The sequence below is a fragment of the Capricornis sumatraensis genome, chromosome 2 (genome assembly GCF_032405125.1).
Source record: "Capricornis sumatraensis isolate serow.1 chromosome 2, serow.2, whole genome shotgun sequence".
In the NCBI taxonomy this organism is placed as follows: Eukaryota; Metazoa; Chordata; class Mammalia; order Artiodactyla; family Bovidae; genus Capricornis; species Capricornis sumatraensis.
In genome coordinates, this window is record NC_091070.1 from 65,579,754 (window position 1) to 65,603,932 (window position 24,179).

The 24,179-nt window shown below is 41.5% G+C and overlaps 1 pseudogene; it reads left to right on the forward strand.

Moving 5' to 3' along the window:
- The first annotated feature begins 36 nt into the window (after window positions 1-36).
- LOC138096495 (N-terminal kinase-like protein) lies at window positions 37-23,921 on the forward strand (annotated as a pseudogene).
- The last annotated feature ends 258 nt before the right edge of the window (window positions 23,922-24,179 follow it).

Sequence of the window (24,179 nt, forward strand, 5' to 3'; positions counted from 1 at the left end):
ACGCGGAAGTGAGGCCGGGAACGCGCGCGAGGTGACATGCGCAGCCTCGCTCAGAAGACCATAGGCGCGCGCCAAAGGCGGCCCCGCGCAAGGCCCGGCCTGGCCGGGGCGTGCGAAGATCGCTCAGTGGAACGCTCCTCACGCCGTAAAAAATACACAAGAGCTTCAAACTCTTGGAAAACTCCAATCCGGCCAGTACTAAGGAGACGCCCTCCACCCGGGCCCGAGAGTTACCGTGCGGGGCGTGGCCGGCCTCACCCGGAGTCCTTCACATCCCGCTGGGGGCGGGTTATTCTGTTCGGTTCGCACACCGTGTGTCCGCTCCAGCTGAAGAGCCTGCGCGCGCATAGGACGTACACGTCATCGCGCACGCGCTCCTACCGGCTCGGAGCCCGTCGCGCAAGCGCAAAAGGAGGCGCGAGCAGCACCTCCCTCGCCCCTCCCCCAACGCCAGGAGGCCAAACGGCCCGGGAGCTGCGACAAGACCCTTGGGACCCGCCCCTGGAGCTGAAGCGGCTGCCTTTCCGGGTACCAGCAACCGAGAAAAGCCTACTGAAGCTTCCAGAATCAAGAATGGCGAGGCAGGAGGGAGGCATCCCAATTCCCTCAGCCTCGCACACGAAGCCTTCGTGTAAACTGTGAAACCTTTGCCCGCGGGCTTTCTCATCTGTGCCTGCCACCTTTTCCCTTGGGCTCTTCGCTGGCCCCGCCCCTGCTGCGCCCAGCCCCACCCACGTGAGATTCCGCAGCCTCCGAGGCTTTACTAGCCCGTCAAAAGAATCTGAGATCTTCCTCCCCAGTATGCTGTGGTCTTGGAGAGGGCCACGACGTCGGGAAACCTTGAAGAAAAGATCCTGTGAGACGGGTGATCAATTAGCAACATCCACGACCGAAGACCACTAGTAAAGTAGGGAGGAGTCCGAAAACCTCAGTGCCAAGTGAGAAGGGAAGAATTGCTACTAGCTCACCTGATTTAAAGATGTCGATAAAAACAGTAAAACGTGAAAATGAGAATTCTGCACGATAGAGTATTATCCTAGGTTAATGCCCCGATCCTGCGTTTTTAATTTTTGTTTGTTCGAGATATTTAAGCTATGAGGTACAAACAAAAAAGTATGATGTGTCAAGCAACTGCTGAATTAACTTGATGGTATGGTATTTCTCCCAAATATCAAAAATTTCTTCTTCCCTACCCCTTACCAGCCATTCTTTCTTCTCTGCTAACATCCACTAAAAAGACAGTCGTTTAAAGTGGGAGAAAAGAAGCAAAAGAGAAGTAGGAAGTAAGAGAGCATAGACTGTGGTCCACGTTTCCACTTTCCTGTCACTCAGAAGAATTGGCAAATACTGAGCACCTATTACCGGCTAGGTGACTTAATATAAAACACTGTGAAGGAGAAAGAGGCGATTACAAGAAAAGAGCCAAGAGGAAGAGGCTTATCCAACAAGACATTAATCTGTGCTGGACTCCAGGCATATTAGGAAGGGTCTTCTTTCTCTTCCTTCTGCTCTTCCTGAGAGGATACGCCACACCATGAGGAGAAACTGCTGAAATCAGTATGGAATGGAAAACATGCAGGCTAACGTTGACGGACTTCTGAAGTTGCTTGCTCTGAAGCCCCCCATTCAAGCACTGTCCACCACAGCATTACCAGTGCAACAAAAGAATAATATGCAAGATCCTAGGCAAAACTGAAAAGTAAGTTTTCCACACCTTCCTCCTCTTCCCTGACCCCAAGAACCTCTTTCCTGGAAGCTGCCTTTTCAGAATCTCCCACCTCAAAAGTCTAAGGTTTCCTCTTATAAAATTTCCATTTTCTGAAGCAAAAATAAAATTTGTGTTGACTTATTATTTAAGCATCTAATCCTAAAGTCTAAATGAATGATGACAGGTTAACAACCATGTCTAGCCAGAGATGCATCCCCAAAAGAACAAGTTAACATTGGAGAATCTGTGAGAACACCTTGGTGGTGAGGGAGAAGGGAGTTTTTCTTTTGCTTCTCTCTCCCTACACCAAAAAAACATTATGAAATGCCAGGCACTTAAAAAAATTCAAGATTCAGCACTGGATCTGCTGTGGGAGAGGTAATCAACTTGTATTTTTTCAGAGTGGAATCTGCCTAACCTATAAAGAGCTAGCTGGTGGCTCAGACGGTAAAGCGTCTGCGTCTGCCTGCAGTGCAGGAAACCCGGGTTCGATCCCTGGGTTGGGAAGATTCCCTGGAGAAGGAAATGGCAACCCACTCCAGTACTCTTGCCTGGAAAATTCCATGGACTGAGGAGCCTGGTAGGCTACAGTCCATGGAATGGCAAAGAGTCGGACACGACTGAGCAACTTCAGTTAAAGAGCTAGAGATATACTATCAAGAATCTGAGAACTTATTAAAATGTTTTTATATGTAACCTAAAAATAACATTGCCACACCATTTTAGTGGCCTATTTTTGATTTATCATACTCTCTCTCTCTCTTTAGTCACTATGTCATGTCTGACTTCTGTAACCCCATGGACTATAGCCTGCCAGACTCCTCTGTCCACGGGATTCTCCAGGCAAGAATACTGGAGTGGGTTGCCATTTCCTTCTCCAAAGGATCTTCCCAACTCAGGGATCAAACCCAGGTCTCCTGCACTGCAGGCCGATTCTTTAGCAAATGAGCTACGAGGGAAGCCCAATATCATATCATATGCTAGTATCAAGTAACCACTTTTTTGTTTTGGCTTCTTCAAGTAACCTCTGTGTTTACATTCAGTGTTAAATGCAGTGTTTCTCAGACTGGGATCCTTGGGTGTATTCTTAGCATATATACGAATGACTTCCTTTAAAAGGCTTATATAATCCAACTTTTTAAAATTCCAAACTAACTGCAAGAATTGAGGCTTGTGAGTTTCACAGGCAGACCTCAGTGGTTCAGTTGAAGAGGACTCAGTGAGTACGTCTCTGCCCAGTTCTGGAATATTCTAGGAGTTTCCACATGACATCGGTTTGCTGGTGGATTCTGCTTAAGTTGAATCCACTTAAATCACTGGGACCAAGTGATTGAATCACTGGGGCTGAGCTTCAAGTGCCAGGAGATCCTGCTCCTTTCTACTGGAATTCTTTCATTTCGGTTAGAGAAATGAGCTCTAAACTCACTTTATTCATCCAGCCTGAGACAAAAGCTTTCCCTTGGATTTCCTTTGCTGGGCTTTCAAAGAGATTTTACTAAATATTAGGGGGGGTAGGGATACAGAATGCATGCTAAATCTGGCTAAAAAGTACAGTTTTGACCCAAGATTCTTTATAAACACATAAACCCTATCAATTTACATGAACATTTTTCCTACTCAACAAATATTTGAGTGCCTTGTATATGCTGAGGAGAGAAGACAGGCACCTCATGTACTGTTAAGATGTCTGCACTAGAACTCCAAAGAGTTGGCACAACTTAAACAGAATCCACCAGCAAGACAAACTATACTCCTTATCCAGTTTATTCAGATCCCACCTTCCCAGTTCAATTTCTACTGAAGACATGCCTCCCTCAAATGACTAAAAGAGAAAATGATGACACTTTTCAGATGAGACCAGCACCACGCCTCATAACTCCTGGGTTACTATCCCGTCTATACTCTCTTGTTGTTGTTGTTGTTCAGTTGCTAAGTCGCATCCAACTCTTTGCAACCCCATGGACTGCACCACGCCAGGCCTCCTTATCCTTCACCATCTCCCGGAGTTTGCTCAAACTCATGTCCATTGAATCAGTGATGTCATCCAACCATCTCATCCTCTCTCGTCCCCTCTTCTTCTCCTGCCCTCAATCCTTCCCAGGAGCAAGGTCTTTTCCAAGGTCTATTCTTGCCTCGAGAACCCCATGAACAGTACAATATCTTAATACAATAAAGACCATTCTTAGAATATGAGCTGCATACAGACTAGGTCACAAAACCGGCTTGTTTTTGTGTTTTAACGGAAAACAACGACAACTTTTACTAGCCATGTTTCACTAAAAACATGTGCTAGGCAAAAAAAAAAAGGGATCATATCAACTTATATACAACTCCATCTTTGCCTACTATTTATTATTGCAACTAAAACCAACTCATATAGATAAAGTACAACTGGCTCAATATGTATAACTTAAAAGTGGCAGGACTGCTGCCCTGAAGCAGCTCTAATAATCTATCCAATGAATAACTTTAAAAGTTTCTTAATCGGACTTCCCTGGTGGTTCACTGGTTAAGACTATGCCTTCCAATGCAGGGGGTGCAGGTTCGATCCCCAGTCAGGGAGCTAAGATCCCACATGCCTCACAGCCAAAACCAAAAACAAAGTAGAACCAGCATTGTAACAAATTCAATAAATACTTTAAAAAAATGGTCCACATCAAAACAACTCTTAAAAAATATAACTTTCTTAATCAGTATAGTAATATGATTAAAAGCATATTTTAGAAAATATCTGTTAATATCTATTAATAAAAGTAAGAATGGAAAAGAGAAACAAATGTGGTAGAATGTTATCAATGTTCATGAGGACACACCATTTCCTCTTGCTGCCCCATATCTTAAGCCTGCACAATCATATTTCTTACCCTTTGCCTAAGATCTTCTCAGATGCCTCAAACCTAACTTACTTATCCTTCATGACTAGATTTAAATGTCACTTCTTCTAGAAACTTTCCTTAACCCTCAGTATCAGATGTCTTCCTGTTTTGTGCTCTCACAGTTTCATGTATTTCTTACAACATCTGCCACAACTGTAATTATTTTTAAAATTATGCATTAATGAATGTTTTGCCCACTAGACTGTTTGCTTTATTCTAGTGCCTAGCACAATCCCTGGAACAGAGCAGACACTTATTTGTTGAACAAATGAACATGAAACTATAGGTCCCAGTTTTCCAGGCAAGTCTAAATACCAAATATTGAATTACTGTGCAAAAATTTGGGATTTGGAAAATAGGATCATACTACTATAAACCATATTCACATTAATAGTAACAAACAAACATCCTACTTTGGCCAACATTTTCCAAAAGTGTACAGTTGTAGTTGTAGTACCACTGACTCTTAAATTTATTTTTCCTGAGAGAAATGGATAAATATTGTTGACAGGGCAGATGCTTCAAGAGGTAAGAACAGTTTTCAAGGAAAATCCAACTAGTTGTTGACAGCCTTTCATGCGTGACTTTTAACTGACTATTATCTAGGAAATCAACAAAGGCAAACAGATTCTTTGCATTGGGAGAAATTCTATGATTCCATAACTTACCATCTGGTAACAAAAGCAGCAAGTCATAACAGAGACTGCCATCTGCATACACCAAAAAAAAATCAGTACCTTCAAGATACAAGGATAACAGTGAATTTCTTTTAGTAATATTTAAAGAGGGAGATGTCAGAAATCAGTAAAATAAATCAAGTTCAGAAAGCTAGTTTCAGAAGGATTACAAAGCAAAAACAGAATAGGTCTAAAAGAAAAGTAAACTAAAGCCCTCAAAAGAAACATCTTATCCCGGAAAGCATAAAAAGAAGAACAGGAAAAAGTTTATAGCCTAGAGCAGCACAGGGATTTAAAACACACATGGGAGCATATAAAAACAAAAACTAGAACTATTGGCCAAAGAAGATGACTGAGAGACAGTAAACTGCAAGACTGGAATCAAGCAAAAACCAAGAAATCTATGACAGAAAAATACACTGAAAATCTGTCTGCAAATACATGTGAAAGAAATCATGCTTACTTTGCAAGAAGGGCACCACTGCCTCATGGAACTGAGCTGTGGTGATCAACATAGTGGTTCCGAGACTACTGCTGCTGCTAAGTCGCTTCAGTCATGTCCGACTCTGTGTGACCCCATAGACGGCAGCCCACCAGGCTCCCCCGTCTCTGGGATTCTGCAGGCAAGAACACTGGAGTGGGTTGCCATTTCCTTCTCCAATGCGGGAAAGTGAAAAGTGAAAGTGAAGTTGCTCAGTCGTGTCCAACTCTTAGCAATCCCATGGACTGCAGCCTACCATGCTCCTGTGTCCATGGGATTTTCCAGGCAAGAGTACTGGAGTGGGGTGCCACTGCGATTTCTAGCCATATAACAAGCTCCCTGGATAGCTAAGATTTGGTCTTCTTGGGAAAAAAATAACATAAAAGAGGCCTGGGACAGGGTAATAAATCACCTTGCCAAGAAGTCAAGAGTCAGCCTTTCCTCATCAGAAACAGTGGAAGGGAAGAGGATGTTAGAGCCAAGAGACACCCCAATCCAGACTAAAGGACAGGCACATGATTAGCAGGCTACTCTGAGTGTATGTGTTAGTGGGGGGCAGAGAGTATTACTGAAAACAAGATACCTTTACCACTGTGGCAAGATCCTACACCCCTGATAGAAATATGTGAGAACAATGCAGTGAAACCAAGCACCAAGGTCAGATTGGGTGAGTCACCCACTCAATCAATGCATACTTAAGAAACACTGTGGGATACATAAGTGGCTCATGGAAACAAAAGAAGAGATAGGTCAAGCTACCCTTCAAGCATATCAGACATAAGGGAAAAACAGTTCAGTCGCTCAGTCAAGTCCGACTCTCTGCGACCACACGGACCGCTGCATGCCAGGCCTCCCTGTCCATCCCCAACTCCCGGAGTCCACCCAAACCCATGTCCATTGAGTCGGTAAGGCCATCCAACCATCTCATCCTCTGTTGTCCCCTTCTCCTCCCCTCAATCTTTCCCAGCATCAGGGTCTTTTCAAATGAGTCAGTTCTTCACATCAGTGGCCAAAGAATTGGAGTTTCAGCTTCAACATTAGTCTTTCCAATGAACACCCAGGACTGATCTCCTTTAGGATGGACTGGCTGGATCTCCTTGCAGTCCAAGGGACTCTCAAGAGTCTTCTCCAACACCACAGTTCAAAAGCATCAATTCTTCAGCGCTCAGCTTTCTTTATAGTCCAACTCTCACATCCATGACTACTGGAAAAACCACAGCTTTAACTAGACAGACCTTTGTCAGCAAAGTAATGTCTCTGCTTTTTAATATGCTGTCTAGTTGATCATAACTTTCCTTCCAAGGAGTAAGTGTCTTTTAATTTCATGGCTGCAGTCACCGTCTGCAATGATTTGGGAGCCAAAAAAAATAAAGTCAGACACTGTTTCCCCAAATATCTGCCATGAAGTGATGGAACTAGATGCCATGATCTTAGTTTTCTGCATGTTGAGCTTTAAGCCAACTCTTTCACTCTCCTCTTTTACTTTCATCAAGAGGATCTTTAGTTCTTCACTTTCTGCCATAAAGGTGGTGTCATCTGCATATCTGAAGTTATTGATGTTTCTCCCAGCAATCTTGATTCCAGCCTGTGCTTCATCCAGCCCAGCGTTTCTCATGATGTACTCTGCATAGAAGTTAAATAAGCAGGGTGACAATATACAGCCTTGATGTACTCCTTTCCTATTTGAAACCAGTCTGTTGTTCCATGTCCAGTTCTAACTGTTGCTTGCTGACCTGCATACAGATTTCTCAAGAGGCAAGTCAGGTAGTGTGGTATTCCAATCTCTTTCAGAATTTTCCACAGTTTATTGTGATCCACACAGTCAAAAGGCTTTGGCATAGTCAATAAAGCAGAAATAGATGTTTTTCTGGAACTCTCTTGCTTTTTCGATGATCCAAGGGAAAAACAGTGGGGTTAAAAAAGAAACTTGTTTATCTGAGAAGTAAACCTGAGATTTTAAATATAACTTTAAAACAAACATTGAAAAAGGATTGTATAATCTTTACCCTTACTAAAAATGTTAGCTATGATCTAACCACTGGAGGGCAGGGAATACCTATTAAATGAAAGGAAAAGGATGTATTGAAATACAGAATACAAAGATTATTCAAGCAAGCTGAATACAGTATATTATCCAAATTATCTATATATAGATTGTAGAGATTACACAGAGCTGATATTTTTCATCCCAGGATTATTTCCAACCAACATTCTCTAAATAAGAATATAATCGGTTAAGAAATATGTGTTAAGCACCAACTATGTGCAAGGCACTGAACCAGGGATAGAAGAATGAATAAAAATAAGTCCCCTTGAGTTCTAGATGAAAAGACAGGATAATAATATTGCAAAGTTATTGTTGGCAGTTTGGAAAAATCCTTCTAGGAACACCACAGGAATGCACACAGTCTAGGAATTCTAACAGGTTACAAAGAAGAGAGGACTTTTGAGCTGGTTCCTGAAGGAAAAATAAAATTAATGGGAAAGAAAAGAAAAACAATTAAGGCAGTAGCTATATAGTCAGTAAAGAGAACTACAATAAACTATTCAAAATTTGGAGATAGGGATGTCTTTGTATAATAATGAAGTAAAGATCAATGCAACAAACAACTACAATTAGTACCATGTAGACATAACCTACCCTGAGAAATGGACTGGACACTGGGGAAATATTTATCCAGTCTGTAACTCCACAATGCTCATGATTCACTCATTCAAACATTTAGATCCCTACTCTGTACTGTCAAACATTTATCAGAGGTGTACAAAAGAAAAACTAGAGAAGCACAGGGAATGAAGAAACTGTCACTGAAGTATCACGGAAGACTTAGTGTTAAATAAAGGATGTCTAGAAGTTGACAAAGCAAAGGAGGAAAGGTATCCTAATTAGAAAATAGCTTGTGCAAATGTACCTGACATAAAATAGAATTCATTAACTCCTCCAGTCAAACATTTTTTGTGCATTCACCACATACAGATCACAAAAACAAGACGTGATTTCTGCTCTTAAGAGCTTGCAATCAATTATCAGATAATCAATAATGACAGCAAAAAATAAAGCTATTGTTTTATGGCTTTCTGTCCAGGGAGAAAATAGAAGCACAAATGAAAGACAGCTAAATCAGACTAAATCAAAGCTATGCTTTTTCCAGTAGTCATGTATGGATGTGAGAGTTAGAGAGTAAAGAAGGCTGAGTGCAGAAGAATTATGCCTTCAAATTGTGGTGCTGGAGAAGACCCTTGAGAGTTCCCTGGACTGCAAGGAGATCAAACCAGTCAATCCTAAAGGAAATCAGTCCTGGGTGTTCATTGGAAGGACTGATGTTGAAGCTGAAACTCCAATACTTTGGCCATCTGATGCGAAGAGCTTACTTATTGGAAAAGTCCTTAATACTGGGAAAGGTTGAGGGCAGGAGAGAAGGGGCCGACAGAGGATGAGATGGCTGGATGACATCATCGACTCAATGGACACTGAGTTTGAGCAAACTCAGGGAGATAGTTAAAGCAGGGAAACCTGGCATGCTGCAGTCCATGGGGTTGCAAAGAGTCGGACATGACTGAGCGACGGAAAAACAAAATCAGACGAAGGAGGTTAGAAAAGAACTCCCAGAGAAAGTGAAGAATGACTAGAAATTAACAAGGTATGAAAGAGCAGCAGGCATAGTGGGTACAGAAGAATAGCACTTCAGACAAAAAGCAGCCTGTGTAAAGAGAGAAGAGGGAACACATTTTAAGGGGGCACAAGTACTATAATATGGCTACAATTTAAAAAGTCTGTGATCTACGGAGAAGCATAATTATAGGTCTAGAAAAGGCAAAGGGGCCATATTTTATATTACCTAGCAAATAAGAGGTGGAAATTCATCTTATAAGAAAGAGGATACAAAAATGAGCAATGTGAGATTCTGGCCGTTGCTATTCCATGTTAAAATGACCTATTAAAGAAACTGAGAACCTAAAAAAAAAAAAAAAAGTCATTCAAGGGATTAAAGAAGATATATGAAATACTCATGTATTCACATGTTTTAAGAAAACTACTTCTGGCCACTGGTTAAGACCATGTGGAAGATGGTAAGACTAGAAGCTAATCAGACTTCTCTCCATATACACCTACATACTTGCTCACATCAGAAACTCAATTCTTGACACCTGCCCTCTTCCTTACCTGCCCAAAGTTCTAGCCAATCACCAAATTTTCCTGTTGTTTCAACATCCCTGACTTACTGACCATGATATGATCTCAAAAAGCACCACGTAACTGCCCTTACTACAACTTACCACAGTTCTGATTTTTATATTTAATTGTACAATTATTTCATTGTCTTATTTCTTCCCCTATCCCACCACCACCACAAACTGACTAAATTAGAAATTGTATCCTTTTTAACCTCAACATTGTACCCTCTGTTTAGCACTTTTGAGTGTGTGTTAGTCAGCCAGTCATGTCCAACTCTTTGACACCCCATGGACTGTAGCCAGCCAGGCTCCTCTGTCCATGGAATTCTCCAGGCAAGATTACTGGAGTGAGTTGCGATTTCCTTCTCCAGGGGATCTTCCCAACCCAGGGACTGAACTCAGGTCTCCTGCATTGAAGTGGAGGCTCCTACCGTCTGAGCTACTGGGAAGCCTAGTTGTGAGAGGCACTCAATCTAAACCACTTTAAATCCACATATTTCATCCCATCTCCGCTACTGCCACCCTAGTCCTAAATAACAACAGTTCTTCCCTGAGCCACTGCAATGGCTTTTTTCTTTTTTTTGACAGACTGATCTCTAGGCGCTCATTCTAGCTCCTCCCTAGTCTATTCTCCACACAGCAGCAAGCGGCACTTTCTGAACATAAATCAGTTCATGCCAACTCTGCCATTTATGATCTTCCATTAGCTTTTCATTTCACTCAGAATAAAATCCAAACTCCTTAGTATGACCTACAGATCTTTGCATTCACATCAATCTCCCCATAATGTACCATACTCCAGACACACAACCTTCTGTTCATCAAATGCTCCAAACCCTTTCCAAGGCCTTTGCATCACCTTTTCTTTTTGCCTGAAATGCTTCTAGTCCTCACAAACCCTCAGTCAACATTTATTCATCTTTCAAGTCTGTGTAAATGCCACTATCTCAATGCTATCCCTACTGCCAACTCTAAATTCTCTCAAAATATCCTGCTCTGTTACTTCATAACACTTATCAATATGTGTGATCACTTACTTGTGATCCTATAATGTCTATTTCCTCCACAAATAATAAAAGCTAACATTTATTGAGCATTCCAATAACCAATGATGCAGGAATTCTCTCAACTTCAAAGATGAAACTGAGGTACAGAAAGGTTAAGTAATTTGCTCTAGGTCATAAAGGAGTAAGGAGTCAAAATTTGAACCCAAAGTTCACACTTTTAAATCGCTATACTACTGAATAACCTTTAAGAGAACAGAGTAACTGTGTTTGCTTTGTATATCATTATATACTTAGGCCTCATGCTAAATATAAATCAGGCATTCACATATTTGCAGAATCAATGGATTAATAAACAAGAGACAGATGATTGGATTTGGAGGCATATGTGAAAGGGATAAGAATAAAGTGGGATAGAGGCAATGACAACAGCATCGATTTTGGACATGTCGAATAAAACATAGCTCAGGAACATCTTGGATCTCAACTTCTTAATTAGAAGACCACAGACTTTTAAGAAGTTCATGAAGGAACACTGCAAGACAGTATGCAAAACCCTAAGACAGCATGCAAGACTCCAGCGTTTCTAAGAGATCACATAAGGCAATCTAACGGTTTTGCAATGCTGCTCAGGGCACCACAAATTACAATAACACAATAATGACGACAGCTTTTCAGGCACTACATTTACCCCTCTGTGTTGTGCCCAGTGCATATCCTAAGTCAAAACAAGAAGATAAAACTGAGCTTCAAATATCATACTTTTAAGATACAATGAAGTGTAGATAATTTTGTAGATACTACAGCTGTGCTGAAAGAATACAAAATACATCAACAGTACCAGAATAAGCAATCATCACAGTATTTCCAACTCATGGGAAAACACAATCAGAAAAATTAGAAAACTTAAAAAGAGAATCTCTTCACAGCTGAATTTCTTCACAAAAATAAAAATGAGGATGGAACCAAAATAAGCTTGTGAGTGGCTCATTTGTTAGCCACAAGGAAAGCCATTTCAATGGTGAGTTAATTAAATCAACTTATAACTACAGCAGTCAAAGAAATGTGTCTAGAGAAAATAAATTTGAGATTATAAACCTTTTGGCAAAAATAGTAGTTCAAGGAGCTGAAGCCATTTGTTTTCAACATCAACAAAAAACTATTTCATTCATTAATTAAAATACAACCATACAATATCAAGGCAAATGATTTTGAGTGCTTTCCTTGGCTCTTGATGAGTCAGAAAATTAGCCTGTATGAATAATCTGCACATAGGCAAGAATATTTTCAAAGAAACTTCCCAAACACTAATTTAATGCAACCTGAAGTAGAATCTGCTAGGATGCATTACAACCGATGGGTAAAAATACACATGGGCAGAAAAGGGCTTAATTGGACAAATTTACAAAGTTTATGAAAATTTAGAAAGTTTAAAGCCTACAGTTATTCACTGTATTATTCATCAGAAGGTACTTTGCAGAAAATAACTGAATCTATCTTATTTTATTCAACTAGTAGTGTCAGTGATTAACTTCCCTCTCATGGACTTTACTATCCTTGATTTCATGAATTTTTGTCAGAAATAGAAGATGAATATCCTGATTTGCCCTACCACTAAATAGTAGGCTTAGCAGTGGTAAAATTTTACTGTAATTTTCTGAGCTAAAATTTTTGTGAATGAGAAGAACTGCCCTAAACAACTATTATTGAACAGTGAATAGTCTTGTAAATTAGCTTTTCCTACAGTCTCGATAAGGGCTTCCCAGGTGGTGCAGTGGTAAAGAATCTGCTTGCAATTAGGAGACACAAGAGATGTGGGTTCAATCCCTGGGTCGGGAAGATCCCCTGGAGAAGGAAATGGCAAGCCACTCTGGTATTCTTGCTTGGGAAAACACATGGACAGAGGAACCTGGCGGGATACAGTCCATGGGATCACAGAATCGTACATGACTGAGCAACTACACACGCACACACACACAGACTTGATAGTGGAAGTTCCTCAAATAAGTTTTAAAAAAACAGAACTTCCATATGACCCAGCAATTCCACTCCTGGGAATATATCCAAAAAAAACCTCAAAAAGATAACACGTACCCCCACGTTCACAGCAGCATTATTAACAATTGCCAAAATATGGAATGAATAGATAAAGAAGATGTGATATATCTTCACACAAACACACACATACATGCATGCTGAAAAAGTTATACACACACACACACATACACAACTACTCAGCCATAAAAAAAAGAATGAAACTTTGCCATTTACAACAATATTGATGGACTTGGAGAGGATTATGCTAAGTAAATCAGACACAGAAAGACAAATACTGTATCACTTATATGTGGAATCTAAAAAATAAAACTAGTGAATATAACAACAACAACAAAAAAATAAAAGTCTCATAGATACAGAGCAGAAACCAGTGCTTATCTATGGAAAGGAATAAACCAGGGGTTGAGAATTAAGAGGTACAAACTACTATGTATAAAATAATTAAACTACAAGGATATATGGTATGGCACAGGGAATAAAGTCAATATTTTATGATAACTATTAATGGAATATAAAGATTTTCTCACAGTTCTCTCTTTTCACTATAATCTGTATCTCCACAGAGCCAAAAGTGATTGCCATTCACTTGCCTTTCTACTGAAGCTTCCAGATCATGATCACCCTCCTTCATGCCCCCACATTCAAGATATTTCTTCTCCTCATCACTAGCATCTTCTGATCCCTTAGTCGTACCTTCCTCCTTCACTGAAAACGTAGGAGCCCAGTTCCAAGTAATCTTCTCTACTAAGTTTCCTATTACAATTTTGGGAGATTTCAGTGTCCATGAAGATTACCCATCCGATTAATGTCCATTAGAATACACAGACCTCTTCAGTTTCAAGGATTCTTAGCTCAACTCTGTTTTAACCATCTATTATTCTTCAGCTCTATACTCTGAATCACACCATTACTTGAAACTGCTCTCCCTCGATTACTCCAACAGCTCACAAAAATCTTACTCTGGCTTTACTTACTCTATTTAATTTACTTACTTTACAGAAACCTCTTGTCCCTCAAATCTTGATTCCTCCCAACCCAGAGCCTATGGTTGGACATTTAAATATCTCAGCAGCAACTTCAGATTTGTACCCCATTCTCTGAACCTGACCACAACACCACAGCTCCAGGTCCACAACCTCTTGCTCCTTCCCCTGTGCCTCTCTCTGTCCTCTTCTTCCTCGCCTCCTTGATCACCTGCCATTTACTCTTCCACCAACTGTAAGGGGGATTCCACCCTTAGCCCCTACTGAAACTGCTTTCAAGGTCACCATGACTTCATAGTCATCAAATGAGTATCTTTCCTGTCTTTATTTTTTTTATATGCCAATGTACTATATTTGACACTGTTACTGTCTCCCTCCTGAATTTTTCTACTCATTAACATGCTGGCCAGCACACAGCACACACTCAAATATATTTGAATAAATGCATAAGGGTACAAAATGAAACAACATCATGCGCTTCTCTAGAGAGAATGAGTATGAGTCAATAGCCCATGAAACATTCATGGTAATTAACCAAAACTCAAGGACCAAATTAGACTAAGCAGCATGTATCAGTAATGGAACAATTAGTTCAATTACATGATTTTCTCCAGTCGTCTTCAACACCAGAAATCATAAACAGAAAACTAGGACTGATGATAAGCAAGGGCAAAATAATGAAAATTCTACAAGAATCTAGAGTGCTAAGAAAAGCACAATACAAACCTTTTTTTTTGTATTTTTTTTACTAAGTACCATATGATAAACTCCCTATACATGATTTTAAAAAGGACTATGCCTATGTGTCATGAGGACACACAGAAAAGAAAACAGCTAAACATTCATCAGTCTGCAGCACTAAATGATTAAAAATTCATAAATAAACTTGAAGTTTAGTTTTTCAGAAGTTATGAGAAGTGAACTAGCTGAAGATACTCACGAGAATGTAGAATTACTGCCATCTCAAGCCAAACTTAAACTACAGAAAATTCACTTTGCTTCTAAGCAGATTTCTTCCCACACATTTTCCCTTAATTATTCCCACTGTCAGCATTTTAAATGATTTCAGGTGCTAATGTCAGCAGCAGTACTTAATAAAATGCATGCCTGATTTATATTTGGAAAGGTTTCTTTACAAGATAAAGACACAGGGACCAAACACTATGGTCCAAACACACCAGAATCCTCCATACCGTCTTGCTATCTGGAGTATTTTGATACAGTAAACTATATAGTCCATACAAAGCAAATGGCTTTCTCCAACACTTGACTACTAACAACAGGCTACAGATTTCGAGAGCATTTTAAGTTTCTAAAGCATTTTAACATATACTCATTTCATTTTTAACTCACACCAAGTCTATGAAACAGGCAAGGTAAGCATTTATGCTCTTTTACATCATGAAAAAACTAAGTTGTTCTCATTATAAATCCCATAGCTAAAAGCAACGATCAGGCACCATCGCCTACAAATTTTCTCCTCTCTCCTATTCCTTTGTCCTCAACCATTCTTATCTCCTTCCTATCCATCATAAAGGAAAATGTATTTTTTCTTTTTAAAACTAATCCCCAATGAAACTCTTAAGACTAAAACCCCCAACCTCCTGTAGAATCTTCAGTTAACTCCTTTTTCTCACCCACAATATCTGTCTTTCCTCTAACTCCATCTCCTCATTCTATAAATATGTTCAAGTCTTCCCTTCTTAAAAAAAAGAATCTTTTTTCTCTCAACTCTATTTGTCCCACAAGCTGTGACCCACCTTCCCTCCATCCTTTCACTGATAAACATTTAGAGTCTACAACTGAAGGCACCTGCACTACACTTTCATCACTCCACTAAAACGTTTCTTATTAAAGGTCACCAATGAATTTCTAGTAACCAAACTCAATAACCACTCTTCAGTTCTTATCCTTCAGTTTTGGGCCTTTAACCTAAGGTATTTGACACCACTGACCACTTAACCCTTCCTAAAACTTGCTTTACCCCTGGGCTCTACTGTGTCCCCCTCTCCTTATTTTTCTACCACTGACTTCCTTCTAGGTCTCCTTTACTTAATTCTCATCTTTTGCAAACTACCTCCATGTTGATCCTCTGCAGCGTTCCCCTTCTCCTTTCATCTCTTCAGCTAAACACACTTTGTGAGGTCTCTTCCATTCCCAACCCCTAAGGAACGAACCATATGCCTATGATTTCCTAAATTCTATCGTCTCTACACACTCTCGTTCTGTGGCGGCTGAGAGGAGCAACACCCGAGGTCAGGGGTGGCGGCCAAGAGGAGCAACCCCACGTTCAAGGTCAGGAGGGGCAGCCGTGAAGAGATACCCCTCATCCAAGGTAAGGGGCAGCGGCTGCGCTTTGCTGGAGCAGCCGTGAAGAGATACCCAACGCCCAAGGTAAGAGAAACCCAAGTAAGACGGTAGGTGTTGCGAGAGGTCATCAGAGGGCAGACACACTGAAACCATAATCACAGAAAACTAGTCAATCTGATCACATGGACCACAGCCTTGTCTAACTCAATGAAACTAAGCCATGCCATGTGGGGCCACCCAAGACGGGCAGGTCATGGTGGAGAGGTCTGACAGAACGCGGTCCACTGGAGAAGGGAATGGCAAACCACTTCAGTATTCTTGCCCTGAGAACCCCATGAACAGTATGAAAAGGCAAAATGATAGGATACTGAAAGAGGAACACCCCAGGTCAGTAGGTGCCCAACATGCTACTGGAGATCAGAGGAGAAATAACTCCAGAAAGAATGACGAGATGGAGCCAAAGCAAAAACAATACCCAGTTGTGGATGTGACTGGTGATGGAAGCAAGGTCCAATGCTGTAAAGAGCAATATTGCATAGGAACCTGGAATGTTAGGTCCATGAATCAAGGCAAATTGGAAGTGGTCAAACAGGAGGTGGCAAGAGTGAACGTCGACATTCTAGGAATCGGTGAACTAAAATGGATTGGAATGGGTGAATTTAACTCAGATGACCATTATATCTACTACTGCGGGCAGGAATCCCTCAAAAGAAATGGAGTAGCCATCATGGTCAACAAAACAGTCCAAAATGCAGTATTTGGATGCAATCTCAAAAACGACAGAATGATCTCTGTTCGTTTCCAAGGCAAACCATTCAATATCACAGTAGTCCAAGTCTATGCCCCAACCAGTAACGCTGAAGAAGCTGAAGTTGAACAGTTCTATGAAGATCTATAAGACCTTTTAGAACTAACACCTAAAAAAGATGTCCTTTTCATTATAGGGGACTGGAATGCAAAAGTAGGAAGTCAAGAAACACCTGGGGTAACAGGCAAACTTGGCCTTGGAATACGGAATGAAGCAGGGCAAAGGCTAATAGAGTTTTGCCAAGAGAACACACTGGTCATAGCAAAAACCCTCTTCCAGCAACACAGAGAAGACTCTACACATGGACATCACCAGATAGTCAACACCAAAATCAGATTGATTATATTCTTTGCAGCCAAAGATGGAGAAGCTCTATACAGTCAGCAAAAACAAGACCAGGAGCTGACTGTGGCTCAGATCATGAACTCCTTATTGCCAAATTCAGACTTAAATTGAAGAAAGTAGGGAAAACCACTAGACCATTCAGGTATGACCTAAATCAAATCCCTTATGATTATACAGTGGAAGTGAGAAATAGATTTAAGGGACAAGATCTGATAGATAAAGAGTGCCTGATGAACTAAGGACGGAGGTTCGTGACATTGTACAGGAAACAAGGATCAAGACCATCCCCATGGAAAAGAAACACAAAACAGGAAAATGGCTGTCTGAGGAGGCCTTACAAATAGCTGTGAAAAGAAGAGAAGCGAAAAGCAAAGGAGAAAAGGAAAGATATAAGCATCTGAATGCAGAGTTCCAAAGAATAGCAAGAAGAGATAAGAAAGCCTTCTTCAGCGATCAATGCAAAGAAATAGAGGAAAACAACAGAATGGGAAAGACTAGAGATCTCTTTAAGAAAATTAGAGATACCAAGGGAATATTTCATGCAAAGACGGGCTTGATAAAGGACAGAAATGGTCTGGACCTAACAGAAGCAGAAGATATTAAGAAGAGGTGGCAAGAATACACAGAAGAACTGTACAAAAAAGATCTTCACGACCCAGATAATCACGGTGGTGTGATCACTCACCTAGAGCCAGACATCCTGGAATGTGAAGCCAAGCGGGCCTTAGAAAGCATCACTAAGAACAAAGCTAGTGGAGGTGATGGAATTCCAGTTGAGCTATTTCAACTCCTGAAAGATGATGCTGTGAACGGGCTGCACTCAATATGCCAGCAAATTTGGAAAACTCAGCAGTGGCCACAGGACTGGAAAAGGTCAGTCTTCATTCCAATCCCAAAGAGAGGCAATGCCAAAGAATGCTCCAACTACCGCACAATTGCACTCATCTCACATGCTAGTAAAGTAATGCTCAAAATTCTCCAAGCTAGGCTTCAGCAATACGTGAACGGTGAACTTCCTGATGTTCAAGCTGGTTTTAGAAAAGGCAGAGGAACCAGAGATCAAATTGCCAACATACGGTGGATCATCAAAAAAGCAAGAGAGTTCCAGAAAAACATCTATTTCTGCTTTATTGACTATGCCAAAGCCTTTGACTGTGTGGATCACAATAAACTGTGGAAAATTCTGAAAGAGATGGGAATACCAGACCACCTGGCCTGCCTCTTGAGAAACCTATATGAAGGACAGGAACCAACAGTTAGAACTGGACATGGAACAACAGACTGGTTCCAAATAGGAACCATAACTATATACTGTCACCCTGCTTATTTAACTTCTATGCAGAGTACATCATGAAAAACGCTGGAATGGAAGAAACACAAGCTGGAATCAATATTGCCGGGAGAAATATCAATAACTTCAGATATGCAGATGACACCACCCTATGGCAAAAAGTGAAGAGGAACTAAAAAGCCTCTTGATGAAAGTGAAAGAGGAGAGAGAAAAAGTTGGCTTAAAGCTCAACTTTCAGAAAACGAAGATCATGGCATCTGGTCCCATAACTTCATGGGAAATAGATGGGGAAACAGTGGCAACAGGGTCAGACTTTATTTTTTTGGACTCCAAAAGCACTGCAGATGGTGACTGCACCCATGAAATTAAAAGACGCTTACTCCTTGGAAGGAAAGTTATGACCAACCAAATAGCATATCAAAAGCAGAGATACTACTTTGCCAACAAAGATCCGTCTAGTCAAGGTTATGGTTTTTCCAGTGGTCATGGTATGGACGTGAGAGTTGGACTGTGAAGAAAGTTGAGCGCCAAAGAATTGATGCTTTTGAACTGTGGTGTTGGAGAAGACTCTTGAGAGTCCTTTGGACTGTAAGGAGATCCAACCAGTCCATTCTAAAGGAGATCAGTCCTGGGTGTTCATTGGAAGGACTATGCTAAAGCTGAAACTTCATGCAAAGAGCTGACTCATTGGAATCTGATGCTGGGAGGGATTGGGGGCAGGTGGAGAAAGGGACGACAGAGGATGAGATGGCTGGATGGCATCACCGACTCTATGGACATGAGTTTGAGTGAACTCTGGGAGTTGGTGATGGACAGGGAGGCCTGGCGTGCTGCGATTCATGGGGTCACAAAGAGTCGGACACGACTGAGAGACTGGACTGAACTGAGAACAAAACAAAAGTGATATCTAATCTCTGGGTAGGAAGGAGGAAAAGAGGAAAGTGGGATAATTTTTTAAGCTTAAAAACAAACAAATTATAATGAAAATATAGGATTGACTGCATAAAAAATTTAAAGTTCTATAGATTAAGACAACATAGAAAATAGATAAAATACACACATACAACTATTAATTATAAGGATACCTATAAATATATAGATAGATATATGGAAGAATCAGGAAATTTACTAAAGAAGAAAGTGAACTATTACATAAAACCACTGAAAATGTTCAACATTACTGGCAATTCAGGAATTTCAATTCAGACCTATTATTTTTTTCAATAATGAGGCAATCCATCTACCTTTCATAAGATTTAAAATTGTCCTTGAGCCTCCCCAAATTAAGAATTACCATTCTAGATACATTTCTATACATGTTCTAAGACTATCAGCTTTTATTATTGTTGTTTTTTTCCCCAGTTTGATAACATTATTTGACAATCAGCAGAGTTCTCATCTACATTAACTGTAGATTTTTTAAATCCATGGAATTCTCCAGGCAAGAATAGTGGAGTGGGTAGCCTTTCCCTTCTCCAGGGGATCTTCCCAACCCAGGGATCAAACCCAGGTCTCCCACATTGCGGGTGGATTCTTTACCAATTGAGCCACCAGAGAAAGCTATGGTTTTTCCAGTAGTCATGTACAGACGTGAGCTGGATCATAAAGAAGGCTGAGCACCTAATAATTGATGCTTTTGAATTGTGATGCTGGAGAAAACTACTGAGAGTCCCTTGGACTGCAAGGAGATCAAACAGGTGAATCCTAAAGGAATCAACCCTGAATATTCCATTAGAAGGACTGATGCTGAAGCTTCAATATTTTGGCCCCTGATGCGAAGAGCCGATTCATTGGAAAAGACCCTGATGCTAGGAAAGATTGAGGGCAAAAGGAGAAGGTCCTCAGATGGGAGCTTTCCCGGGGAGTTTGGGGAATAAAGGGAAAGCAAGGAGACATTAGGACTAAAGAGAAGGGATATAGAGGAACAATAATAGAAAATGAAGTCAGAGAGTTTAATGGGGGAAGAGGATTCTTAATGTCCACCAATGTCCCTAAGTATCTCCAGTCATCTTTGCTGAGTATGCCAAAACCCAAGGCCTAACTGTTGTCTGATTCTGAGCCACTTCTATAGCTAATCACATAGGCAATTAAGGAAGCCAAGGCAAGACAACCACAACATAACCACTATACAACTGCTCACTCCTGGGAGGAAGGTTAGAGCAGACACGGGAGTTGGAGATTTAGGAGCAGTAGGAGATCAAGGCTCAGTTTTCGGCAGGTCAAGTTTGAAATCCTGTTAGATATCTAACAGTTGGGTAGACAACTGAATATGAGTGTATATTTCAGATAAAAGGCAAAAGCTAGAGGTATAAATTTGGAAGTCATCAGTGTAAGAGACTCCGAGAAGGCGATGGCACCCCACTCCAGTACTCTTGCCTGGAAAATCCCATGGATGGAGGAGCCTGGTGGGCTGCCGTCTATGGGGTCGTACAGAGACGGACATGACTGAAGCGACTTAGCAGCAGCAGCAGCAGAATAAGAGACTAAATGAGACAAGGAAATAAAGTTGGGTTTTTTGGCTGTGCCACACGGCTTACAGTATTCAGTTTCCTGACTGAATCCAGGCTGTGGCAATAAAAGCCTGGAATCCTAAAACCACCATGGAACTCCCACAAAGATTTTTTTTTTAAGGGAATGACCAAGATATGAGCCCTGGGGCATTCTAACACTGAGAGGTAGGAAGATTAGGAGGAACTAGGAAACACTGAGGAGGAGAGACCCCGATATAAGAAGAGAACTAGGAAAATGTGTGTCCTGGAAGCAAATGGAAAAATGGTTTCAAGAACAGGGAAGTAATCAACTGTGGTAAAGCTGCTGACAGATCATGTGAAATGAGGAATGACCACTAGACTAACAATGTGGAGACAGATGGTCAAAAGGTATAATTCTAGAGGACTAATGGGTCAAAAACCTAATTAAATTCAAGAAAAAAAATGATAGGAGATTAACTGTAGGTATGGAGATAAATTGAAATGAAAGTGTTAGTCTCTCAGTCCTGGCCTCTATGTGATCCCCTGAGAGTTTCACTCTAACAAGCATTCATTTAGTCAGTGAATGATGAATGAATGCATCCCTAATCCTGTCAAGTGTGCAGAGAATTAGCATACGTTGCTCATGGAAATATTTATAAAACAGTATAATCTCTTTGGAAAAGACCCACTACCCACTCCAATTGGTTTTTTAAATGCATAAAATGTACAGATAGATAAACAGATATCTCTAGAAAGGAATTCACCAAAATGTTAAAGCACTGGTTATCACAGCATTGCAAGATTACAGCTGACTTTAATTATCATCTATATAATATTTCTGTATTCTTCGTATGTTCTAAAATGAACATGTGTAGCTTTTATAATCAATAGCTTTTAAATGTTCATAGCCTCTGCCTCAGAAAGATGTATCTTAAGTATTGCTCTTAGAGAAACAACCTGCAATTTAGAAAAGGTTTTATGCACTAAAATTTTTATCAGCAACCCTGTCTGTAACACTCTTTTTTGGTCACACCACACAGCTTGCAGGATCTCAGCCCCCCTACCAGTGACTGAACCCAGGCCATGGCAGTGAAAGCCTGAACTCCTAACCACTAGACCACCAGGGAACTCTCTGATGAAGAACTTTTTTTTAAAAAGTGAATGTAAAAAATCTCATAAAAGCTAAATTGCATTTAATTATACATTTGATAAGCCACTTTTAGTGAAGCACTTCCCTGGTGGTACAGTGGATGAGAATCCACCTGCCAATGCAGGGGACACAGGTTTGATCTCTGGCCCAGGAAGATTCCACATGCCACAGAGTAACTAAGCCTGTGAGCTGCAACTACTGAAGCCCGCGTACCTAGAGCCTGAGCTCTGCAACAAGAGAAGCCACTGCAATGAGAAGCCAATGGTGGCAGTGCAGCCGATGGGGCAATGAAGCCACTGCAATCACACCACAACAAAGAGTAGCCCCTGCTCGCTGCAACTCGAGAAAGTCTGCACACAACAAAATAAAATAAATTTTCAACGAAAGGAACAGTCCCTGAAATAAGACACAGCACATTTGCTTCTCCCTGGTTATGATACTTCTACATGGCAACCTTGTAGGAATAGGCTCTCCATAATCCCTGGGAGCAGATGGTCAAGTCCACGCTGCTCCTGGCCCCAGAGCTCAACAAGGAAGGACAACCTCACTGTGGAGCTGATGAAGCTCTTTGGGCAGCTGCAGGCCAAGGACAAACAAGGCCCCATCAGCTGCAACACCATCTGCCTGGGCAAAATCAGCTCCTACTTCAATACCAGCACAAGACACAGGGGCCTCACCTCTGCCTCTAGGTGGCCACTAAGGACCTATTTGCACCATCTCAGGCCACAGGTGTTTTGGGCTTCACTGCCACCCATAACTTTCACTCGATGAAAAATTAAGCCCACAAGATCCTCCCTGCCTGTGCTCTGCAGCCTCACTGTGGATTCTGAGAAATTCACGCAGGATGAGGCCTTCAAGGCCATTCAAAGCTCCTGTCCAAACTGGAGTCTGTGTCAGAGAACCCCACACAGCTGGCCAAAGTGGATTTCTCATGTAGACAGCTGGGCAGGCTGGGCCATGACAGGGGTCACGTCGCTCACTTCTGTGCTGATCTAGGCACACCCCATGGCTTAGCCAAGACCACCCCATGCCTGCCATACCCACGACCTCAGGCCACTGGGAGACACAAAAGAGGAGGGCAAGGATACAGAAGAGGCCAGCAGTGATGGGAGGACGAAGCCTGGGGTGGCTTCAAGTAGAAGGTCAAATGTGTGTCAACCATGCAAGACTGCTACAGTACGAAGGGCCAAGACACCTGGGCTGGGCAGAGCAACAGTCCAGCCACAAATCCCCAGAGTCAGACTGGAACAGTTGGGAAGCTGAGGGTTCATGGGAGCAAAGTTGGCAGGAGCACATCTCCCAGAGCTATCCCTGAGGATGCACAGTTGGCCAGTGAATATAACTGGGGTGGACCAGAGCTTAGAGACAAAGGTGATCCCTTTGCCGCCCTGTCAGCACATCAAGAGCTGGTGCCCAGCCAAGACCAGACTCTTGGTATTGATGACAACTGGGAGGACCTGGAGACTGAGAGCCAATAGGCGAAGACTGAGCTAGCCTAGAAGAATCACAAGGAGTATCAGCAGGAGGTGGAGGCCAACCACACTGAGAAAAAGGTAGCCAAGGACCTCATGAAGCTGGACTGAATCCCTGGGGTGGGCACTTTCCAGTTACAGAGAGCAGGCCCCAGAGATGTATGTATTATACAAGCCATGTGAGCCAGGCTGGCCTGGCCAGGCACATCTCACATGTGTATAATCAGAGCCACAGTAAATTCTATTTTAAAGACGGAAGGAGGGAGGGAGGGAGGAGTATATGACAAGGTTCCCAACCTCAAGGAACTTACTTTCTAATAGAGATACAAACTGAACACATGGTAAAAACCACGGATAACATAGATGAAG